The sequence below is a fragment of the Elaeis guineensis genome, chromosome 10 (assembly GCF_000442705.2).
Source record: "Elaeis guineensis isolate ETL-2024a chromosome 10, EG11, whole genome shotgun sequence".
Lineage (NCBI taxonomy): Eukaryota > Viridiplantae > Streptophyta > Magnoliopsida > Arecales > Arecaceae > Elaeis > Elaeis guineensis.
The window spans coordinates 79713827-79723018 of record NC_026002.2 but is presented as its reverse complement, the minus strand read 5'-3'; the positions used below and the strand labels follow the sequence as shown (position 1 = coordinate 79723018).

The 9192-nt window shown below is 47.9% G+C and overlaps 1 non-coding gene across 1 annotated transcript; it reads left to right on the top strand.

Moving 5' to 3' along the window:
- Positions 1–5507: 5507 nt before the first annotated feature.
- On the top strand, positions 5508–5613 carry LOC114914592 (small nucleolar RNA R71). Its single transcript, XR_003802074.1, has one exon. It is a non-coding gene; the product is annotated as a small nucleolar RNA R71 (small nucleolar RNA).
- Positions 5614–9192: the final 3579 nt, after the last annotated feature.

Sequence of the window (9192 nt, the reverse complement as noted above, 5' to 3'; positions counted from 1 at the left end):
GAATCAGAGAGTGTATGATATTCAGAAGATAGTCTAATTTTTAGGACAACTTATCTACCTTACTATGTGTTGGTGCAAAAATCCGCCTGCGCTGGAGAAGCTGGAGTTGAGGAAGCCGCGGTCGCCGCCGGGACCTGCAAGGAAAGTCTAAACCGGAGGTGGGGTTGCTCCGGCAAGACCCTCCGACGCTCAAGTCAGTTCTCTGCCTCAACAAGAATGGAGTGCTCGAACGAAGAATTTAGCAGAGTTTTGAGATAAGGCAAAAGAGCTTAAAGAATAACGTATCTGAGTCCCCCTTTTATAGGCGGGGAAGGCAATGGACTGATGGCGACGTTTGTAACCGCCTGGTAGTGGGCCGCTCGTAGTCAGGGAAATTGATTGCGAAAGATAGTGGGGTAGACCCGTGGCCATCGCCCCAGCCCGCCACGTAGGGCCTACTGCAGGTAGTAGAGTGGCGTCCGTTGCTGCTAGTTGTCAGCGAGTAGTGGGATCGTGCAGCACCTGCCGCAGGGAGCGGGGCAACATCATAGCTGCTGACACAGCCTGTCAGAGGGTAGTGGGATCGTGCAGCACCTGTCGCAGGAGGGGGTGGAACCGCGGGGAATCCGCTACAGGAAGTGGAACAGGATCATGGCAGTTATTGTTATCTGCCAAGGGACACGGATCTGTTGATCAAGGCTCGGCAGTGGTCGGAGTTCGGCCTTTGTAGGAATCCGGGAGGAGTCCCCCTTTCGGACGAGGTCGCGGGTGGAGTAGGGATCCGGACGGAGCCACCCTGCTGTCGATGGCAGAGTCCTACTTCCGTAGGAGTCCGGGCGGAGCCGTTCTGCTGTTGAAGGAGGAGCCTGGCTCCCGTAGGAGTCCGGGCGGAGCCGTTCTGCTGTTGAAGGAGGAGCCCGGCTCCCGTAGGAGTCCGGGCGGAGCCGTTCTGCTGTTTATGGAGGAGCCCGGCTCCCGTAGGAGTCCGGGCGGAGCTGCGCTGATGTCGTCGGCGGAGCCCGGCTCCCGTAAGAGTCCGGGCGGAGCTGCGCTGCAAACAAAGTCAAGGGTGAAGTCCGGCTCTGATAGGAGTCCGGATTGAGCTTACCAGCAATTGATATTGGGAGTGGAGCCCGGCTCCCGTAGGAGTCCGGGCGGAGCCGTTCTGCTGTTGAAGGAGGAGCCCGGCTCCCGTAGGAGTCCGGGCGGAGCCGTTCTGCTGTTGATGGAGGAGCCCGGCTCCCGTAGGAGTCCGGGCGGAGCCGTTCTGCTGTTGAAGGAGGAGCCCGGCTCCCGTAGGAGTCCGGGCGGAGCTACACTTGCCGATGTCGGTGGAGCCCGGCTCCCGTAGGAGTCTGGGCGGAACTGCGCTGATGTCGGCGGCGGAGCCCGGCTCCCGTAGGAGTCCGGGCGGAGCTGTTCTGCTGTTGAAGGAGGAGCCCGGCTCCCGTAGGAGTCCGGGCGGAGCCGTTCTGCTGTTGATGGAGGAGCCCGGCTCCCATAGGAGTCCGGACGGAGCCGTTCTGCTGTTGAAGGAGGAGCCCGGCTCCCGTAGGAGTCCGGGCGGAGCTGCACTTGCCGATGTCGGTGGAGCCCGGCTCCCGTAGGAGTCTGGGCGGAACTGCGCTGATGTCGGCGGTGGAGCCCGGCTCCCGTAGGAGTCCGGGCGGAGCTGTTCTGCTGTTGAAGGAGGAGCCCGGCTCCCGTAGGAGTCCGGGCGGAGCTGCATTTGCCGATGTCGGTGGAGCCCGGCTCCCGTAGGAGTCTGGGCGGAACTGCGCTGATGTCGGCGGTGGAGCCCGGCTCCCGTAGGAGTCCGGGCGGTGCTGCACTTGCTGATGGCGGTTCCGCCGTGGGTTCCGGCTGTGGGTATTTTATACCCAACACCAGTCCCCCTACATCCGAGTTTTGAATTTCAAATGAAGGAAGTACACAGAAGTACAGCCAGAACCGTCCCTTCGAATCTTGCGCACTGCCGCCCCTATTAAATGCGCGCACGTCAGAGTCCGCTTTTCGGTGAAGGTGACTTGAAGAGTCTTTTCGGAACCCCCGCTGAAATGCGATCCTAAGCGTCGCTTTGCGGGAATTCGTGAGCGATCAACCCTCGATGGCGGTGAAGGGGATAAGCACGCCACGCGGCACACCTTAGTTGGCCCAAGAGTATCCGCCGCCATAACTGCGCCAGGATCCATCGGCTATTTAAACCCCTCGGCCCCTTCATAGCTTCATTCTGGCGTTGTTCTTTCATCTGAGAGCCCTGCTTCCCTCGCCCCAGTCCCTGTCTCCTTCCCTTAAACCATGTTGTCTACTTGGGAGGCTGTCCTCGAGGGAATTCTTAGGGTTTGGAGGAAAGAGAGGAGGAGAATGGCGGCCGGTGAGAATCTCCGTCGCTCTAAAGGGAGCCCAAGGAAGAATTCTTTCAACAACAGGGGTTTAATAACGGGGGCTGTCGGGGAAGCTATTCTGCCCGCGAGTCTCGGGGCAGCAAGGCGGGGTGATATCGGTCAAGAGGGCAGAGTAGACGTCACAAGCCATGACGGGATCAGAGGCGGTCGACGTTGACGGTGGGGCAGTAGAACTTGTTGCGGGGGCGGTGGAAGTAACGCATGCTGACCTTGCCGGAGTGTCTCGGGTGGCGGCCGTCTTTGCCCCCTCCGCCTCCGGGGATTTACCCCACCCCTCTTCTGCCAAGGTTGGGACCTCGGGAACAGAATGAGGCGAGATGGGCGAGAGCTGTTACACGCACTGGTGAATGCGATTGAGAAGGATAGAGACGGAGTTCGCAGCTCGGAGCAGTCTCCGGTTCGTCCTGCCCGAACCGTGCCCGCGATACGTGCGATGACGTGTATCTTCTTTTTTCCTGACCCACCGGGTCCTGTAATGTGTATTTCTGTTAAATGAAAAAGTAATTTCAGTACCTTGTTTGCATCTTGTGTTAAATAGTTGTCTGCCGGACTTCTTCATTTTCCTTTCGTTCTCTTTGTCTGTGTTACGTTGTTTCAAGGTCGTCGGCGACTTTTTCAGTTCACGTGGGGTCGTCATTTGCCGAGCTTCTTTTTGGCTTTTGTGCCGTTCGGGGATACCCACTTGTCGGGTTCGCCTGGATTCTTCTCCGCTGAAGTCGGGGCTAAGTTCGGCTCCCTTGATAGTCCGAACGGAGAAGCCCTCCGGGAGTTGGAGTAACTCGATTCTCGTGAGAGCCAGGGCAAAGTTTTTCTACAATCAAAGTTATAAGTAAAGTCCGGCTTCCGTAGAAGTCCGGACGGAGTTGTCCTGCAGCTGTCGTTGGCGGTGGAACCCGGCTCTCATAGGAGTCCGGGTGAAGCCGTCTTAGCGGCGGAACCCGGCTCCCGTAGGAGTCCGGGTGAAGGCTTCTTTGCATAGGGACCCGGCTCCCGTAGGAGTCCGGGCGAAGGTTTTTTTTTTTTTTTCGGCGGAACCCGGCTCCCGTAGGAGTCCGGGTGAAGTCTTCTTGGCGTAGGGACCCGGCTGTTGGTGCAAAAATCTGCCTGCGCCGGAGAAGCTGGAGTTGAGGAAGCCGCGGTCGCCGTCGGGACCTGCAAGGGAAGTCTAAACCGGAGGTGGGGTTGCTCCGGCAAGACCCTCCGACGCTCAAGTCAGTTCTCTGCCTCAACAAGAATGGAGTGCTCGAACGGAGAATTTAGCAGAGTTTTGAGATAAGGCAAAAGAGCTTAAAGAATAACGTATCTGAGTCCCCATTTTATAGGCGGGGAAGGCAATGGACTGATGGCGACATTTGTAACCGCCTGGTAGTGGGCCGCTCGTGGTCAGGGAAATTGATTGCGGAAGATAGTGGGGTAGACCCGTGGCCATCGCCCCAGCCCGCCACGTAGGGCCTACTGCAGGTAGTGGAGTGGCGTCCGTTGCTGCTAGTTGTCAGCGAGTAGTGGGATCGTGCAGCACCTGCCGCAGGGAGCGGGGCAACATCATAGCTGCTGACACAGCCTGTCAGAGGGTAGTGGGATCGTGCAGCACCTGTCGCAGGAGGGGGTGGAACCACGGGGAATCCGCTACAGGAAGTGGAACAGGATCATGGCAGTTATTGTTATCTGCCAAGGGACACGGATCTGTTGATCAAGGCTCGGCAGTGGTCGGAGTTCGGCCTTTGTAGGAATCCGGGAGGAGTCCCCCTTTCGGACGAGGTCGCGGGTGGAGTAGGGATCCGGACGGAGCCACCCTGCTGTCGATGGCAGAGTCCGGCTTCCGTAGGAGTCCGGGCGGAGCCGTTCTGCTGTTGAAGGAGGAGCCCGGCTCCCGTAGGAGTCCGGGCGGAGCCGTTCTGCTGTTGATGGAGGAGCCCGGCTCCCGTAGGAGTCCGGGCGGAGCCGTTCTGCTGTTGATGGAGGAGCCCGGCTCCCGTAGGAGTCCGGGCGGAGCTGCGCTGATGTCGTCGGCGGAGCCCGGCTCCCGTAGGAGTCCGGGCGGAGCTGCGCTGCAAACAAAGTCAAGGGTGAAGTCCGGCTCTGATAGGAGTCCGGATTGAGCTTACCAGCAATTGATATTGGGAGCGGAGCCCGGCTCCCGTAGGAGTCCGGGCGGAGCCGTTCTGCTGTTGAAGGAGGTGCCCGGCTCCCGTAGGAGTCCGGGCGAAGCCGTTCTGCTGTTGATGGAGGAGCCCGGCTCCCGTAGGAGTCCGGGCGGAGCCGTTCTGCTGTTGAAGGAGGAGTCCGGCTCCCGTAGGAGTCCGGGCGGAGCTGCACTTGCCGATGTCGGTGGAGCCCGGCTCCCGTAGGAGTCTGGGCGGAACTGCGCTGATGTCGGCGGCGGAGCCCGGCTCCCGTAGGAGTCCGGGCGGAGCTGTTCTGCTGTTGAAGGAGGAGCCCGGCTCCCGTAGGAGTCCGGGCGGAGCCGTTCTGCTGTTGATGGAGGAGCCCGGCTCCCGTAGGAGTTCGGGCGGAGCCGTTCTGCTGTTGAAGGAGGAGCCCGGCTCCCGTAGGAGTCCGGGCGGAGCTGCACTTGCCGATGTCGGTGGAGCCCGGCTCTCGTAAGAGTCTGGACGGAACTGCGCTGATGTCGGCGGCGGAGCCCGGCTCCCGTAGGAGTCCGGGCGGAGCTGTTCTGCTGTTGAAGGAGGAGCCCGGCTCCCGTAGGAGTCCGGGCGGAGCTGCACTTGCCGATGTCGGTGGAGCCCGGCTCCCGTAGGAGTCTGGGTGGAACTGCGCTGATGTCGGCGGCGGAGCCCGACTCCCGTAGGAGTCCGGGCGGTGCTGCACTTGCTGATGGCGGTTCCGCCGTGGGTTCCGGCTGTGGGTATTTTATACCCAACACTATGGATATTCATAATGTTTCCAATCTAATAGATTCTACCTTTTTTCTATTGAGACATGGGTTGTTCTCTAGAGGTGGCAGACATGTGATGCAAGGAGTTCTTACTAAGTATTTCAAAGAGCTGCCAAGCCTTATCCTCACTCTTTAGCATGAATATCCCACCACACAATACATTGATAATTTATCGGTGTTTCTCTGATAGACCATCATAGAAATATTGAACAAGTTGATATTTGGAGACAGCGTGGTGGGGGCATTTACGAATAAGGTCTTTTAACCTTTTTCATGTCTCATAAAAAAGTTCACCATCCAATTGAGAAAAACTAATAATTGCTTTTCTAATTTGATTTATTTTTTTAATTGAAAAGTATTTCTTGAAAAATTTTTTCTGAAGATGGTCCTAAGTTGAAATGGTTATAGAATTTAGAGAGTTTAACCAATGCTTGACTTTGTCTTTAAGTGAAAAAGTGAACAATTTCAACCTGAGGGCATCATCGAAGAAGTTTTGAATTTTTACTACGGAGCATATCTCAAAAAATTCATCCAAATATTTGTACGGATCTTCATTCGTCAATCTATAGAATGATGGTAGCATTTGAATAATACTAGACTTGATTTTGTATTATGTCGCCTTCATAAGAGGAGGCTGGATACATAGTGAGTAGGTGTAAGATGAGGGAGTAAAATACTTCTTCAATTGTCATGGTGGGTCAGTCTCTTGTTTTGGATCCATGATTTTGCTTCAGTTTGTTCGAATCATTCTTTCTAGCTCTTAGTCTAATGGATGTAAATCATGTTGTAATGATCGGCATCCTAGCATGCTCCCAAAAGATCTCATCAAGTTTTAATTTCAGCAAGTTTTTTTTTTGAAATAGAAGAGGAGAAAAGAAAGAGGGGGAGAGAAAAGAGTTCTAATGAAGAGAACCTAAGGAGTTCTAAGGCTAAGAAGAGAGAGAAAGATTAATTAGGTTTGATGTTTTTAGTTAACAATTAAGTGGTTCGATCAATCCTGACTATGGGTTATCCTGAATCTAGACAGCTCCTAACTACCAAGGTCACCTTCAAGCACTCCAAGTAGTAGACTAGCCGCTCAATTGGTCAGATAAGTGTAAGATTGGTGGGGTCCCCCCGTTGCTTCCTTAGACACCAACTGCATTGGCTAGGTAAGCGAATGGGATCAATTAATGAACCACCTTCCTTCAGGACGGAATCTTTGAACCACTTTCTTAGACACCAGTTAAACTGACTAACCTGAATTCGATCCAACTTTTAGGGTTTCTTATCCTACTGAGCTCGAAGATCTTTAGGGGTCAACGTCTAATTGATTTTAAATTAGAGGTTTAGGTCAATGCAATTGTAAGATGATGGTTTGTGGGCCAAGAAAGGGTGATGAAATCTTCACCTTATGTTGATTAAGATTTTTTTTTCTTAAGATTTTTTATAAAAATATGCAATGCAAAAAGAAAAAGTGTCCAAACATGTTAAGTAGCTTTTAAAATTTAATTAATTTATTTATATTAGTCAAGTGTTATGTGGTGTCTTTGTATTTTTTTTATATTTATTTTTTTTAAGCAAGAAGGAATAAGAGATAAGTTTTAAATTAGGTTAATTAGGTATAAGAAGATCTAATGAATATAACTAAATAGAAAGTAAATAATGCTAAGATTAAAAGACAAGTAGATAACTTACAAATAAAGAATCAAATTAAATCTACTTTTAGGGTTATAAATTATTCTAAGCTATAGAAAGCAGTAAATCACTAGGTTATAGAAAGCAAAAAATTTTTCTATGCATGCAAATAAAGTAATCCAGCTAGAGAGCAGTAAATCTACCATATATAAAAATTAATATAAGATAAAAATTTTAAAAAAAATAAATAGAAGATAATTAAATAATTAAAATAAATTAATTAATAATAAAAAATAAATTACTAATCAGCAAAGTAAAGTATGAAAAGTAAGGTGCAAGTGAAGAAAATAATCAATAAAAAATATAAAGCAGTAAAGCATATAAGGCAATCAAGCAATCCAAAGTAAGAAATAAAAATCTAAAAAGTAATAAAATATTTTTTTTATTATTTTATAATTTTTTTAATTTTTTTTTCAAAATAATCATGTCAAGATTCTCAATAATGGTATCAAAATTTGATGTGAGTCGTAGTATATCAAAATTAATCCTACTCAGTACTATGTAGATAGGATGAGTCGGGATTGTATCACAGAGATCTTAGGTCAATTATTTTAAAAATATAAATAAAAAAATAGATTACAAAAAATTAAGAAAAAAATAAAGAGATTACAATAAAAATATTTTTTTTTGATTAAATAAAAAAATATAATGAAAAAAAATAAAAGTTCGATACAAGAATAACGAAACTAAGTTGATCTTCTAGCTACGTCCGATAGTAGATATATCTCTTTGAATCCTTCATCTTCTTCTATACAGACAGCGGTAGAATGGTTGGAAGGCTTAGTTTAGAAACTTTAAGGAAAAAAGGTAGATGGAAGAGAGTGTGTGGAAGAAAAATGGTAACGGCACTAGGATTAGGATCTCTTCTAGATTTTTTGAGATGTGAAAAAGATATCTATGGAGAAATTATTGGAAAATATGTCCCAAAACTAATTGTTAGACGATTGTGCTCATTTTGTAAATTGTATATAAATTTTTATTAATAAAAGTTATTTGACTTTTTTTATTACAAATTGATCATCTTTGAACTCCTGTATTATAATGAAGTCTTTAAGACTATAATTTATCGACAAAGAAGGATTTATCGTTAAATCTTTAAAAATATTCGCGTTCAAACGATATGCTATTACAAGGACGATAGCGATATCAAGTGTAGGTTGTTGTGTACCATATGAGTTGGTTATTCTCTTAACCAAAGAGTATGATGATACTGTTATGACGTGCAGATGAAATGTAGGAGTACATTCGCATCGAACGTGATCATGTGTCGGGCACTCTGCTGTCAAGAGTAGCTCGAGAAAGGTATAAGTATAAGTGTTCCTCAGATTTGAGACTACCATGGTGACTTGTAAGCAACTCACTGTATTTTAGTACCAGACTATTTGAGTTTTTAATTCAGTGACGGAAGGATATTGGGTGCAGTCAAGTGCTTAACAAGTTGATGTGTCAGTCAAGATGGAATTGATTCCTCTGAATTAGTAGGAGATATGCATCAGTGTATTTCAATTTAATAAAATCTTGATCAGGATAATCCATATGATGGATTTGAAAGGTTGAAATATAATATAGTCGACTTAATTAGGATTCATAGTTAAATCCTAGATCACTTTGAGCATTTAGATTAAAGGAATGAATTATACGGTAATCATACATCAGTAGATTCTAGAAGGTTGCTTGGCAATACTTCGACCTATCCGATCGTCAAGTCACCATTGCTAGATAGTTACATCGATTAGTATAGGAAGTTATTCTTATACTATTGGCTTAGGTTCGAACCTATGGGGTTACATGCATTAGAAGATTTGATCAGATCGGATGGCTGAAGAGTCCAATTAGATTGCGACTCTGGTGAGGAGTCCTACTGAGATTGGGACTCTGGAGTAGAGTCTCATTGAGACTGGGACTCTATTATTTATGAAAAATTTATTAGTAATTAGGTTACTAATTGACTCAATTTGATTGAGTAAAGAGCTTTGGATTAAGTCTAATTAAATAAGATTCAATATGACTCAGATGGAACTTGATATGATCAATTCTGATTACAAAAAAAATCTAATTTTGATTCGATCAGGATTCGGACTCGACTAATTTTTAATTGGGTTAGAAATTTGATGAGATATCTAGGTTTCTAATTGGATTAGGTTCATTGCCATCAGTAGGTTCAATCCAAATTTGATTTGGATTAGAATCAGAATTGAAAATGAAGAGTTTTTGTCAACTTGGACTCTATCCTTA